Consider the following 16115-nt stretch of genomic DNA (forward strand, 5'->3'; position numbering starts at 1 on the left):
TTCCACTGGAAAATGAGTTCCAATGACTGTACATTATACTCATTTCAACACACTTGAGGACACAGCACTTGAACTGAGTGCCATCTCTTTTCTGTCATTACTCATGTTCATGTTCACTGTCCAACATGCAGGAAAGGATGACTCAAAAGGAAATTAGTGAAAGCCCCATGAAAGCATTGCATATATGAGTTGATTCACGTCTGTCACCAACGTTGCGTACTGTGACATTTTTGATGGTGTGCGTTTCAATTCACTCTTTGGACGGAGTGTCGTGCTTAAAAGGTGGATTGTGGAATTGACGGAGTCAACACAGCGTGCCCTGTGGAAATGTGTGGTAAATGTTCAAATAGTTTTTGTTATGTGTATTGTTTTATTTCTTTGTACTTTAAGACAGCACGTCCACCAAAGCATGTTTTGTGAAATGAAAAAACATCGACTAACTATGGCATTCTGTTAGTACAGCGACTATGAGAACTAAACAGGAAAAGGCCACTACTATGGAGAAGTTAGTATAAACTTTATTCAGCCGGCCTCTATGATGATTCCAAAACCTCCATGTGACATACACATCATAACAAGAAGTTATTTGTTAACTGGAAAGGTTAAAATTATGGGATGCTGGTGATTCAGCCACTAAAACATAACAGAAAATACACAATTTCACAAATTTTAAAAGAACAGTGAACTTTCACGGGTGTAAAGTGGTGAAGTATTTTAACTTACTGCTCAAGTATCTGTACTTTTTTACAGTGGTTCTCAAACTTTTTCAGCGTGCGGCCCCCTTTTATTTGGTGCATCCCTTCATGCCCCCCCCCCAAGAAAATTTATGACGTAAAACATTCCAAAAACATTCCTAAAGGGGACATATCATGAAAATCTGACTTTTTCAATGTTTAAGTGCCATAATTGTGTTCCCAGTGCTTCTATCAACCTAGAAAATGTGAAAAAGAACAACCCAGTAACTTAGTTTTAAAAACCATTCTCTGCAAGCATGTGAAAAAATAGGTAATTGAAACCGCCCCTTAATCTGCACTATCCAATCACGGCACTGACATTTAGTGCAGAGTTCAGCTCATTTGCATTTAAAAGAACACACCCAAAAACAGCACATTTTGCTCTCAAGTGGCAATTTTAACATGCTATAAAAATTTTCTATGGGGTATTTTGAGCAGTACTCTGGGGACAACAAAGATTTATTTAACATTTTAAAAAAGTCTTGTGAAATGTCCCCTTTAAAATTTGAATTAAACAAAACATATTAAATTATTCAATGTATAGGGATGTTGGTTAGCAACCTTACTTTTTGAATATTTAATTATATACTCAAGTAAAATATTTAAAACAATTAAATTTAATTTAACGTGAAATGACGTAGATCCAAAGTATGGTATTTTGCTTTAGAATGTAGTGAACTAAAAGAAAAACATGATAAAATACAGATATTTTAATATATATATATTTAAAAAATATATTACACATAATAAACATTGAGTACTTTACACCTCAGATTTTTTTCACATTTTGTTTTTTTGTTCTTATGTTTAATTGGTGTGCTTTTATGTTGTTGTTATGTCTATGTATTTGTCTATTTACTCTATCTGCTGGCTGCATAAAAAATTGCCCTTCAGGGATAATAAAGAATACCTTGAACCTTGAACATTTGTAGGCTACCCAAGTTCGGAAATCCTTTTGAGACCCTGCATTGGTCATTTTGATGCATACATATACTTGGCCACGTGGTGGCGTTAGAGAATTACAGTGAATGATTTTCTGTAGTAGAACACTGCATAGATTCAAACGAGCCCTTTTATTAGTGTTCTCCTTACAGTTAAACTATACAGTGTTGCCATTCTCCAATGGACTGGTCAGTTAAGGATCACACAAACAACTTAGATTTTAGGTTCATTTAAAAATACTGTAGAAGTGCAAAAAGTAAAAGCAACGTTCCAGATTTAGTAAATATAGGCCTACTGTAAAAAATTATATGTTTGGTTTGCTTAAAATATGCACCATTTTTTAAATAACAAGAAACGGTTTATTGTATACACAAATATTTGAGTTAACATAACTTCTACTTAATGTATGTTGAATTATACTTAAATAGTTTAATTTATTTAACATGGTGTTCACATAGGCCTAGTGTACTAATAATATTATAAGAGTATTTAAAGACTTTATGACTGATTCTATGTATCTGAATAGTAGGCTACAGTTTACTTCACCATATTAAACCGCATTTCAGATGTGCATCTTTATTGTGGAGAGAAACGTGAATACGTGACTATTTCACGTATGGACCAACGTGAAAATGTCACGTTTTGCCGCGTTTGAACGTGAGCATGTCACGCTTTTCTGTTTGTGTCACTGTCACGTTTTGGTTACTCAACTTTTTTTGTCCTATTTTAAAACCATTTTCGCTTCGGTTTAGGGTTAGATTTGGTGCTTGTGTTATATGTCACTTTAAGTATTTGTCACTTTAAGTATTGGTTTATAAAAAAGATACAAGACTTATTCTTTTATATTTTCTAAACTTTAAAGAGTAACTAAACCCTTAACCAACTTTTTTTAGTTAATGATCTGTAAGAATGATGCTTTATTAGTGCTGTTCATTGATTTTAGTAAGTTTTTTGACATTTGGATATAAAGTGTTTCAATACTACAATATATGGTGTAAAAACGTCTGAGTGCTGCCCTCTTCAGGTTGTACAGTGGCTACTGCAGTTAAATTTTCCTATTGGATGTTGGGTCCAAAAAGTAACTCGTGACGTAAGCAGGTTCAAGCTCATCACGCCCTTGTTACGATCTCACCAATGCTTGGTACGAGCTAGTTCGTCCCCTCTATCTCCGTTGAGATCTGCCCACTTTTCTTGCATTTTTCAAATATTGCCAGTGGGTGGAGTCAGGCTCTGACAAGGGGTTTAGTTACACTTTAACCAATTGTCGCCTGTTGGGGTTAGAGTTTGTTTAGGTAAGGATGTCATTTTATGTAAATCCCCTAAACCGAAGCGACAATGGTAAGAAATTAGGACAAAAAAGTTGATTTACCAATTGAGTACGTGACAGTGACACAAACAGAAAGCGTGACATGCTCACGTTCAAACGCGGCAAAACGTGACATTTTCACGTTGGTCCATACGTGAAATAGTCACGTATTTGCGTGATATAGGGTTGGTTGAATAGGTTCAAACACTAATTACCTGAATGATGATTTCACAGAAAACGTCTCGGTTACGTATGTAACCCTCGTTCCCTGAAGGAAGGGAACGGAGACGTCACGTCGTGACCGACGAATTGGGAACCGCTTCGCGGGTGACCTATCTACTTCGAGAACTATCAAAAACGCCAATGAACTTGGCATGCAGGTATTTGCATAATGCCGGCGCCGCCCCGCCAGGTGCGTATATAAGGCACAGGTGCATAATACCAAATCAGCTATATTATTGCTGAGAAGCCGAGCAACAGTGCCCGGCCTGAACAGCAATGGAACAGCAAACTGTGGCGACGGGACGTGACGTCTCCGTTCCCTTCCTTCAGGGAACGAGGGTTACATACGTAACCGAGACGTTCCCTTTCAGTCGGTCACTACGACGTCACGTCGTGACCGACGAATTGGGAATCCCTACCAAAACGCCACTGCAGCTGAACCCTTCCAGTGCCTGCAAAAGCCCTCCGCCCTCCACATAAGGGGCGGAACCTAAGGCGAAATGCAGAAGGCCGGTCACTACCTGTTCCTTAACCCACGATAGTGAAGCAGCGAACTGGGAGAAGCGTCTAAACTGAGCGGAGCTAGAACACTGCGGAAGCCATCCCCTAAGAAGGTTAAATGAATGACATAAAATATATGAAACAACCGACAGGTTGCTCAAAATAAGTCTCTGAACAATACATGGTATGTTGAGAGGTGCAGAGCAGGCTCTGCTAAGGAAAAACGTGGAGGATTAGAACCCCACGGACTATACACACAAATGAACCCCACGTAGGGGACAAATGTGGACGCCTAGCCTACACAGGTTTACAGAGAATACATCAGTGATAGGTTGACAGCGGATGCTCCGCAACACCAGCTATCAGGGCGGTGGAGGAGAGGCAAAAACAGTTTTCTAGACGTTTTTGCCCCGATGGCCTTCCATAATGGTGCAAATGTGCAGCACCAAAATAGAGGCTCCAAGCCGACACACGAGCCGACCCTCGGCATTCTTAACTAGTTAGTAGAAAGAACCCGAGTGGAAACCGGTTCGACACGAACACTATAGAATCTTGTGAACGTATTAGGTGTCGCCCAGCCTGCAGCTCTACAAATATCTGTTAGCGAGGAACCGCGAGCCAGTGCCCAAGATGATGCCACACTGCGAGTAGAGTGGGCACGTAAATTAAATGGACAAGGCACATTCTGCTTTTGATATGCAAGGGCTATAGTATCCACAATCCAATGGGACATCCTCTGCTTGGTGACAGCTTTTCCTTTCTGCTGACCACCGTAACAAACAAAGAGCTGATCTGAGGTCCTAAAACTTTGCGTCCTGTCTATATACACACGTAGTGCACGAACAGGACATAACAAAGCCATGGCTGGTTCTGCCTCCTCCAAAGGCAGTGCTTGGAGATTCACCACTTGATCTCTAAAAGGAGTGGTGGGAACTTTGGGCACAAAGCCGGGCCGGGGTCTCAGTGTTACGCTGGATGCAGCCGGCCCGAACTGAAGGCACGATTCATCGACCGAAAATGCATGAATATCCCCTATCCTCTTAACAGAAGCCAAAGCAAGGAGAGTTAAAGTTTTCATTGTAAGAAACTTAACACTCACACTATGCAGAGGCTCGAATGGGGCTTCCTGGAGTGATTTCAGCACCAAGGACAGGTCCCAAGGAGGAATAGAGGGGGGACGCGAAGGATTCAGTCTTCGAGCGCCTCTGAGAAATCTAATGACTAGGTCGTGCTGACCCACTGTTCTACCGTTTACGGGTGAATGGTGAGCTGATATCGCAGCGATATCGACTTTAATAGTGGATGGTGACAGCCTATTCTCCAAACGACGCTGGAGATATAAAAGCACAACACTAATCGGGCATTCTCGGGGGTCTTCACTTCGGGAAGAACACCAGTCGACAAACAGGTTCCATTTAAGCGCGTAAGCCTGTCTCGTAGACGGCGCTCGTGCAGCAGCAATAGTGTTAGATACCTCTTGCGGTAAATCACTCATATCCTCCGTGCCCCGTCCAGAGACCACACATGGAGGTTCCACAGGTCGGGGCGCGGGTGCCATAATGTGCCCTCTTGTTGAGAAAGAAGGTCCTTCCTCAGGGGAATCTTCCACGGAGGGGCTGTCGCGAGGAGAGAGAGTTCTGGAAACCAGCTCCTGGTTGTCCAATACGGTGCCACCAACAGCACGCTCTCCTCGTCCTCCCGGATTTTGCATAAGGTTTGCGCAATGAGGCTCACCGGAGGGAACGCGTATTTGCGCATGTTTCGCGGCCAGCTGTGTGCCAATGCATCCACGCCGAGCGAGTCGTCGGCTAGTGAATAGAACAGGCGACAATGGGTCGTCTCTGGGGAAGCAAACAGATCTATCTGCGCTTTGCCGAAACGTCTCCAAATTTGCTGAACCGCAATGGGGTGGAGTCGCCATTCGCCGGGACGCGCAGCCCGAGAGAGCGCATCCGCCTCTACATTGAGCGTGCCCGGGATGTAAATGGCACGAAGAGACCTCAAATTCTTCTGACTCCAAGTGAGGAGGTGACGGGCGAGATGCGACAGGTGACGCGAGCGTAAACCGCCTTGACGATTGATGTACGCCACGGTCGCAGTGTTGTCTGTACGAACTAATACATCTTTGCCCCGTAACTCGTTGCTGAAACGGACGAGCGCAAGATATACAGCCCACATTTCCCGGCAGTTTATGTGCCAATGCAGCTGGGGTGTCGTCCAGACCCCCGAAGCCGCAAGCCCATCGTACGTGGCCCCCCACCCCGTGTCTGACGCATCTGTGCATACTATCGCGTGCCTGGAGACCTGTCTCAGAGGCACACCGGATCGGAGAAACGCACGGTCTGACCACGGAGTGAAAGTGCGACGACACGCAGGTGTAATGATAACACGGTGAATGCCGCGCAACCACGCTCTCCTCGGGACTCGATCGTGAAGCCAACGCTGAAGCGGTCGCATATGAAGCAGTCCGAGCGGAGTTACAGCTGCGGCTGCTGCCATATGCCCCAAAAGCTTCTGAAATTGTTTCAGCGGGACCGCGCTCTTGCTCTTGAATGTATTCAGGCAAGTCAGAATCGACTGTACACGCGCTTCTGTTAGACGAGCTGTCAAATCGATCGAGTCCAGTTCCATACCGAGAAAAGAGATTCTCTGCACGGGGCAAAGCTTGCTCTTTTCCCAGTTGACCCGAAGACCCAAACGAGCGAGGTGTTTTAAAGTTAAATCTCTGTGATCGCACAGCGTCTGACGTGTTTGAGCTATTATTAGCCAATCGTCCAGATACGCGAGAATGCGCACACCTCTCTCTCTCAGGGGTTTTAAAGCCCCCTCCACTACTTTGGTGAATACACGGGGCGACAGAGAGAGCCCGAATGGGAGGACTTTGTACTGGTATGCTCGCCCCTCGAACGCAAAGCGGAGAAACGGCCTGTGTCGGGGGAGAATCGATACGTGAAAGTACGCGTCCTTCAGGTCGATAGATGCGAACCAATCGTTTGGACGAATGCATGGAAATATGCGCTTGGGCGTCAGCATTTTGAACGGCATTCTGTGAAGTGCACAGTTCAGCGAACGCAGGTCCAGGATCGGTCGCAAGCCGCCGCTTTTCTTGGGTACAATAAAGTAAGGGCTGTAAAACCCCGACCTCATCTCGGCTGGAGGGACCGGCTGAATCGCGTCTTTCGCCAATAAGACAGCGATCTCCGCACGGAGGACGTGCGCATCGGCAGCTCTCACCGTAGTGAAACGAACGCCGGAGAATTTGGGGGGACGCCGGGCAAATTGGATCGCATAGCCGAGACGAATCGTGCGTAAAAGCCAACGCGACGGGCTGGGAAGCTGTTCCCACGCCCCCAGATACCGTGCGAGAGGGACTAAAGGCACGATCGGTGTACCCGCGGCGGGCGCAACGGAGGTGATCGCCGGTGTGTGCGTAACGGCCGCACCGACAGCAGTGTTGTGTGTGATAACACTCACCTGAGTCCGTTGCTGGGTGGTTGAGTAAGGGAGGCTCTGCTGAAGACACCTCACACCACTCGAAGCACCCTCTGGCGAAGGAGGAGGGAGACGATGGGTTATGAGCCCGTAGCTGTCTCCTACCGGCTGAGAGCGCGGTGGGGTTATGAGCCCGTGCGTCGCTCTCGTTCTCCTCTGATGAGTCGGAGAACGAGGGGGGGTTATGAGCCCTCTCGTATCTCCGGAGCTCATCTGAAGACCTAGAGATGGAAGTGGAATTCGCTCTTTTTGTGGATTTGTGGGTGCCGACTGAAAAGTCGGCGGAACAGAAAAATGAAACAAAAGATTCCCCAACCGGCCCTCCTCCGGTGGGGGGAGTGGTGCCTTCACCATCTCCCGAAGAGCGATCCCCTCCATCTCTAGGTCGCCCGTCTCAGGGCCGCTTTGATCTTCTTTTACCACCCTTTGCAGCGGGCTGAGCGGGCGGGGCGGGCTGCTGACGACCGGTTCCTCGCTTCTTAGAAGAGCCCCGGGGAGGAACGGAGGCGGCCGCCGCAGGACGCCCTCGGCGAGGAGCAGGCTGAGGCGCCGACGTGGATGGGGCAGGCGCAGGACGCTTCCGACGTGGCATGATCTGAGCGATGGCCTCAGTCTGCTTCTTGGCCGCGGAGAATTGCTGGGCAAACTCCTCGACCGTCTCGCCGAACAGGCCGGTCTGGGAAACCGGAGCATTCAGGAGCCGGGTTTTATCAGCGTCCTTCATGTCCGCCAGACACAGCCAGAGATGGCGTTCCTGGACTACCAGGGTAGACATCGCACGCCCGACGGCGCGTGCGGTGACCTTGGTCGCACGAAGCGCCAGATCAGTAGCCGCACGTAGTTCCGAGAACTCCGCCGAGTCGTGACCTCCCGCGTGCAGATCCCTCAGAGCCTTAGCCTGATGGACCTGCAGCAATGCCATGGCATGCAGGGCAGAGGCTGCCTCCCCACAAGCCTTGTAAGCAGCACCGGACAGCGCCGAAGACTGCTTACAGGCCCGTGAGGGGAGAGTAGGCTGGTCCCGCCAGGAGGAAGCGACACCGGCCGGACACAACTGCATCGCGACCGGGCGCTCCACTGACGGGATACCAGTGTACCCCTTGGCATCTCCACCCTCGAGAGAGGTGAGAGGTGAAGGCTGATACGGCCGGTTCCGGGCGGAAAACGGGGTTTTCCACGACCGCGTCAGCTCTTCATGCACCTCGGGGAAGAAAGGCACCGGGGGCGAGGACTGAGAAGCCCTGGCACCCCCGAAGAACCAATCATCGAGGCGGGACGGTTCAGGTGGGGGAGGTTTAGTCCACTCCAAGCCGACCGCCTCCGCCGCCCGAGCGAGCATGGCTGCCATCTCAGGGTCGAACGCAGAAGCCGCAACCTGGCCCGAAGGCGGGAGCGGATCCGGATCGACGTCTGAGGCTGACAACCCCCCCTCCGACGTTACGGTGGATATCGCGTCAGGTGGAGGCTCGACAGAGCGCGAGGACACCGTAGAACACGGGCCACTCGTCTCCATCGGGACCTCCGCTGGCAACGGATCAGGGCGCTGGGAGCTACTGGACGAACCAGCAGACCGACCCAGCACCGTTATACGGAGATCATCCTTCGCAAGTCTGGTAGCTGCGCTCTTAGCAGCACCAGACTGGGAAGGCGGGGGCCGTTGCCGGAGGAACGACACCCGTCTCCGCAAATCCGCCATAGTCATACCCTCACAGATGGGGCATGAGCTATCACGCAACGCTGCCTCTGCGTGCTGGAGCCCCAGACACGAAAGACAACGCTTGTGGCCATCCTGGGGGGCGATAAACACACCGCATCCAGAAACGGAGCACGGACGGAAATCCATCTTTAAAAAGACGACCCCGACCGTGACACGAATGAGTAGCTGTCTTTAAAAAGACACAAAGCTCAAACGTGCTGCTCTTTTAGGGAAATCACTCTTTTGTGCGAGCTGGTGAAACACACAGGGAGAGGCAAACGCACTCACTCGAACTCAAGTCCTAAATTAAAGAGACAGAGAGAGAGAGAAAGGGTGGAAAAAACACTGCGAGCCTCCACTGAGGTGTCTTTGCCCAACCAACTTCAGCAAGCTGAGATATCTTTTCCCACACAGCACAGGATCTACGAAGATCAGTAACAGCTTCTCGAGAGCAGATGTCTGCCGGCTTCGAAGCAATAAAGCTGATTTGGTATTATGCACCTGTGCCTTATATACGCACCTGGCGGGGCGGCGCCGGCATTATGCAAATACCTGCATGCCAAGTTCATTGGCGTTTTTGATAGTTCTCGAAGTAGATAGGTCACCCGCGAAGCGGTTCCCAATTCGTCGGTCACGACGTGACGTCGTAGTGACCGACTGAAAGGGAACTATAATTTACAACAAAACACATTTATAAAACTAAATACAGCTTAAATACACCTCTTGTTAACATCTATTTAAATCATCCATCTTATTGTTTGAAGAATCATAAATAGTCAAAATATTTTGATAATTTTATATTAATTGCACTTGGCATTTGTGATATGTTTACTTCATTTTTTTAACTAAAGATTTTTCTATATAATTTTGCATACTTTATACCTTATTTTTTGTGTTGCATTAACAATGTATTTTAGCTAAGTAATGTTAAAAATATTTAAGGTGAAAGCTACATATCATAATACGAGACAACAAATCACTTTTTCAGTGTACCAGAATACATTTAATAAGAAATAAGTTTTAGTGGTGTAAGTCATTGTGCAGAGATCATATTGTAATGGATTGGGGCCCAGATTAGTTTTTTAACATTGTGAGGGGTTGTGGCAATAATGTCAACAATGTTTCCATTAATCACTGAAGAAGTAGTGCGGGTTGTAATTGCTAATTTAGATTATTGGGGGGCTTACCTCCCACCATCCCCCTCGGAAACTATGCCCCTAGTGTAGGTGATTTTCCATTCCAGCAAAGTACTGTATTGACACCACACACCACGCAAGTATAAAGTTTCTTTCTGTATTGAAGGAAGTGATTGTCTTGTTGGAATAAAAATTACATTTATAAAAAGTTTTCTTTATTTAAGATTTTTTTTTTTACTTTTTTTTAAATCAGTTATTGTATTTAGGTATAATAATATAAAGACAAGACTAAAGAAATATCCCCTGACTTTTGTCAAGTGTCATAGAAGTTTCCACTAAATTTAATACAATCAGTTGCAAGTGATACAAGTGAAATGTTTCAGTGAGAATCAGTGCTTGACCCCATATGACTTTTTTCCACAAGAGGAAACAATTGAAAGCATGCTCATTTTTCCATACAGTAAAACTAAATGTTGACCTAGGCTGTCAATCACTAACATTTTGCTAAACATCTCCTTTTGTACCCCATTAAAGGAAGTTAGACAGGTTTGGAACAATTCATGTCATTTTCCTGAATTTTAAATTTGAAGAGAATTAACAACAATAAGTCTGAGTAAACACAGGTAGATCTTTAAGGGTTAACAGCTCTTAACTTTGGCTTTGGTTAATGCTCTTTATAGCGGCTTGGTGGTTGAGACATCAGCAGTGTACATGTGCTTCTTCTATGTGGGCGTCTTTATGTATGCCATAGCAACTTCCTCTTACTCTCTTATCACATTTTCAGTATATTCAAATAGGTAACAATAGTTTTATGACGTGATAATATGAAATTTCAGAAGGCATGATGTTAGAAGGCACGTGCTGCCATATGACAGAGTTATTTCCACAGGGCTTTTTTATTATCTTAACTTGAGTATCTCAATTGCGCCATTGTCTTGTTGTCAAGGTAAATGCATTTGTATATTTTTGGATTGTCACCTGACCACTATGACGGTAAGCTGTGGGTGGTCGTCAGGGGAATGTTGTGTGGTCTGAGTGGTTGGCTACCACAACAAGTTAAAATCAAGGGCCCACCCCCAGGTTTGTGGGATGCTTTGTGTTGCTACACTTTCAGAATAAATGTAACAAGAGTTGTCACGCTGCCCTTTAAAAAGGTCCTTAAATGTACCTTAAAGTACTGTATTTTCTGGACTATAAGTTACACTTTTTCCATAGTTACTGGAACTTATAGTCAGGTGCGACTTATATGTCACAATTATTTCATATGAACCAAGAGAAACTACTACCGTCTACAGCCGCGAGAGTATTTATGTAATTCAATGGATTCAGTGACATTTTTTAACTTGATTTAGCTTATCGTGTTAATTTAGCCTATTCACCCTCCCACGTATTTCCTGTATATGCTATTGTGTATCATGTAAATAATGTACGGACACCTATTCAGCCTGCTGTTCTGTGCTATTGTTTAGTTAAATAACTTTCCAGATGAAATGTCTGTACCTCGGCTTGGATTTTGTAAAAATAATTTTCTAAATAAACGCGACATATAGTCCACTGCGACTCAAAACGCATTTTTGACTGATGCGACTTACACTCCAGAGCGACTTATAGTATGGAAAATACAGTAACAGTTTAGTACCTTTTAGGTACTTTTTAGAAGTGTATTTTGAATAGGTATCGCCTTTTCAATGACAACTTTTGTACCTTCTTGTACCTTTTTTCTGAGTGTAGATAAATCTGTGGATTAAGTTTTTAAGTTTAAGGGATGGTTTCCAGGACAGGTCTTATCCTAGTCCCAGACTAAAATGCATAGCATGAGTTGCCTTAATTTAAACACATTTTGCAATCACCCTGTCAGGGAAACTGCCCCTAAAAGTACGAGTATGTTCATGCCTGCGCTTTTTAGTTCATTTTTCATCTATTGTGAAACTTTTACCTTGGTTAATAAACAATATAAGCTAATGCAAATGGCTTTTGATAACAGAGATAAGGTACAGTAGTGAGGACGTGCTACTTTACGAATGTAATAACAGCAAGGTTGTTGTTACTGTAGGCATGGCATGCAGTAGGATACCTGCAACAATATATTTCCAGTATATTACAGCCTTAAGTGCCAAATTGTTTGAATAAAATGGTTACATAACATATTCAGGGAAAAGAAAGGTACTTAAAACACCATTTTATTAAAAGAAAACACCACCTTTTTTAATATTTTACTATGTTCTTACCTCAACATAGACAAATGAATACATGCATATCTTTTTTCAGTGTGTGCACTTGGTCTTTGTGCAGCGCCTCGTGAATGTGTTGGCGTTTGGCCTGGCCCCGTTCGTTCCTTGGGATCCGGGCGGGGATGAGTTTAGAGGCCACCAAACACTTCCATGTTCTCCCTATTTAAAGACTACATGAGTAGTTACACGAGTAAGTGGCACAAAATAAAACTTTTATTTGGAGCCATAGGAATGAATGGGGCTAGGCTAAATGCTAACACATTCAAGTGCTGTAAAAAGATTAAAAGTGCACATAGAACATAGTAAAATATTGAAAAGCAGTGGTGTTTTCCTTTAAGCAAATGTATAGTGTCATTAGAATACAAATGCAATGATATACCAAGCAGATAAATGGTGTGTCGCGTCATACCTGTTATTACTGTATCAAGTGTATGTCAGAATGACTAAAACATGGTTATCGAATTAGCATTTAGAACCAGGAAAGACGAGGTTTTTAATCCACTAATCTGCTCATATGAATAGTTTGTTAGTCACTTGGCTTGTCAGACAGATGTGAAGCAAGCCTTTAGTTACACAAACAAAGTTACTCAATCAACCACTGAATGTAAATGATATTTCTCAGATAAAATGATGAAATACAATAATGCATGCCGTTTCCTCTCTGACAGTTTCATTTTTAGTCACTACTTCACATCTTATTCTTAAACGTGTTACTTGTCTGAAAGATGTAACGGCTACAGCTGCAAATAATGAAACCTCAAAGAATTTTCAAAAATTTCCCAAACAATGATGCTTGCTTTATTATGCAGCCGCTGTATACAAGAAATTCTCATGCTGCATTTTTAGTTAATGGGACCTAATTTAAACAAATCTCTTGTAAATGACACGGTTAAATTCTGAGAAATGTTTTTGCTTATCTGAATAGTGAAAGTAATGTTGTAATTCAAGACATCAGTTTTTAAGCAAGCCAACCAACCGAACCATGCAAATGACATTTTTCAGCATGTACAGTACAACACGTATAAGTACATGCACAATTCCCCACAGTTCCTAATCATGAATAACATACATCACTCTGGATGTTAAAATTGCTTTATCCCAACTAAATATACTCTATAGTAAGTAACTAAGAAGTGCAAGTGTTGCTGTGTGGTGCATCATTGCTCTTTACGTGAAGTGACTCAGCATCAATTGGTATGGCAGTGCAAATTCAAGGAAACAATTCCCAGAAAAGAAACATACTGATAAGAGATGTATACAGTATATTGAATGCATCGTATGTTGATTTGGTTAAAAGTGTCATGCCAATTACATAAATGTTAACATGTTGGCTAAACCAGTGCTGTCAGTTGGGAGGCGGGGCTATATGTTTGTCCAACCGTATGCAAATGAGTGCTCGGAAACCAGAATGTATTCTCAGTTTGTTTTCCTGAACAAATGCAGAGAATATTGAGTCTTATAACATTCACAATATTTCAAAGACACATCAGTGGTCACTCATTGCATGTGTTTCTTATTAAATGTATGGTGCATTCTACATGCATGTATAATTTACATGCATTCGGCATCGAACCCACAACCTTTAATGCAATGCTCTACCGAGCTATATGGGCTAATACAATTCGAGCTGCAGACATTTAGTTTCATTCTTGCTTTTTCCTTCAAGCACAGTTGGCTACATCTGCAGGCCTAAAGTGTAAATGAGTCAGCCCATCTAATATCTTTTATGTTAATAATCAAATATTGCACAGATGGTCATTTAAATTCACACCTAATTTTGTCCCACTGATCAGGGATTAATGGTTCAGCATGTTTTAAAGGTTCAGGAATAAGCTAATCAAGGTCTAAAAAGTCACCTAAAAACTACAGAATCTGCAGGACATCGGCACTTAAGGTCTTTATACAGGTATGTTTATCATATTGCATTTCTGTCAAGAGATCCTCCTTAAAGGATTAGTCAATTTTCTTAAAAAAATCTGGATAATTTACTCGCCACCATGTCATCCAAAATGTTGATGTCTTTCTTTGTTCAGTTGAGAAGAAATTATGTTTTGTTGAGGAAAACATTCCAGGACTTTTCTCATTTTAATGGACTTTAATGGACTCCAACACTTAACAGTTTTAATGCAGTTTCAAAGGACTCTAAATGATCCCAAACGAGGCATAAGGGTCTTATCTGGTGAAATTATTGTCCTTTTTGGCAAGAAAAATAAAAAAATATGCACTTTTAAACCACAACTTCTCGTCTTCCTCCGTTCGTGTGATGCGCCAGCGCGACCTCAAGTAATTGTGTAATGTTGTGGAAAGGTCACGTGTTACATATATGAAACGCACATTTGAAAACTTTCAGGGTGCCTATTGTACATCTGGCCTAGGAATACAGATGAAAACTAGCCTTTCGGCTAACTCTGGCCTATTTTACAGCTAAGCTGTTATGTTAATATCCATTGTCCTTGCATAAATAAATACATTTGCAGACCATTTTAAAAAATAAACTGACACAAAGACATTAATTAGTATCATTCGATATACAACAACGTCGGAACGGTCCTCTTTCTACAGACTTGTAAACACTGGGGCGTAGTTTCGCATACATCATCCATGATCTTTTGACGTGATGATGTAGAGTCCTTTGAAATTGAAATTTTAAACTGCATTAAAACTGTTAAGTGTTGGGGTCCATTAAAGTCCATTAAAATGAGAAAAATCCTGGAATGTTTTCCTCAAAAAAAAAGAAATTCTTCTCGACTGAACAAAGAAAGACATCAACATTTTGGATGACATGGTGGTGAGTAAATTATCTGGATTTTTTTTAAAGATAATTGACTAATTCTTTTAAGTCTCACACTGCACCTTTAAATTAGCATTAAAATAAATGAGAGTGCATTGTTGCAGTTCATTCATAATTTCTTAAAATGCAAAGGACAGTCAAACCTGGTTTTGCAAAACCTCCCTTTAGTTCAGCCTTAAACTCACATTATTAATTGATCCATGTCAGACCACCCAACCCAAAAAAGCAATGTTTTGAATGGCACAGTATTTAACCTCAACCTATGAATAGATACATGATTTAAGTTAGTATAGGACATTTGACAGATGCTTTGCATTTACAGTGCACTTGTAGTAATATGCCTATAATGTAATCAATTTGTTTTTGTTGTCTTTAGGCCCTACATTTAAATAGGACAGATCTGAATAAGTGAGGTCTCAGGGAACTATAAAACGGAAGTGATACTGTTGACTTGAATGGGGCTTTCAGATGTGACATCGTGAATTGCATTAGTAGACAATACCTTTTTTTCCTTGGTAAACGTCCCTAAGTGCAGGGACTTCTTGGGCCATTTTACTTAGAGAAAATATAAGCTTTCTGCAAAACCATATTTCTAACACAACACAACAAAATCCCCCAGCAATTCCATGAATTATCTTAACTCTTAGTGTAACGATGTTTAGCTAAAGACATTTAACTTGACCCGGTTGGCTTTATTATACTGAAGAGCGACCAGAATTGTCTTAGATGGTCTTACTCGCTACAATACACCACATGATTTACGATGGCACAAGCAAAACATCATTAAAATACGCATATATTAAGATGCATATAGTTACTATGTATTTTCCTACATAGGCAAAGCTGGTAAATAAAAGGTTCTGATGAGAATGTCAACATTTGCTTATCTCTTTAGACTTTCCAGTCTGATTTGCATCTCTGCATTCACAAAGACACTGTGTGACTAGTTTATATATACAGAGAAAGACAGACTTCTGCGTGCGCCCTAACTAGTTAGCGTCATGTTGACTTCCTCTTTGTGGTAAACTGATGACGCTAATACGAGACTGTATATAAATGGGTTG

This window comes from Misgurnus anguillicaudatus, chromosome 2 (assembly GCF_027580225.2).
Source record: "Misgurnus anguillicaudatus chromosome 2, ASM2758022v2, whole genome shotgun sequence".
NCBI classification, from domain to species: domain Eukaryota; kingdom Metazoa; phylum Chordata; class Actinopteri; order Cypriniformes; family Cobitidae; genus Misgurnus; species Misgurnus anguillicaudatus.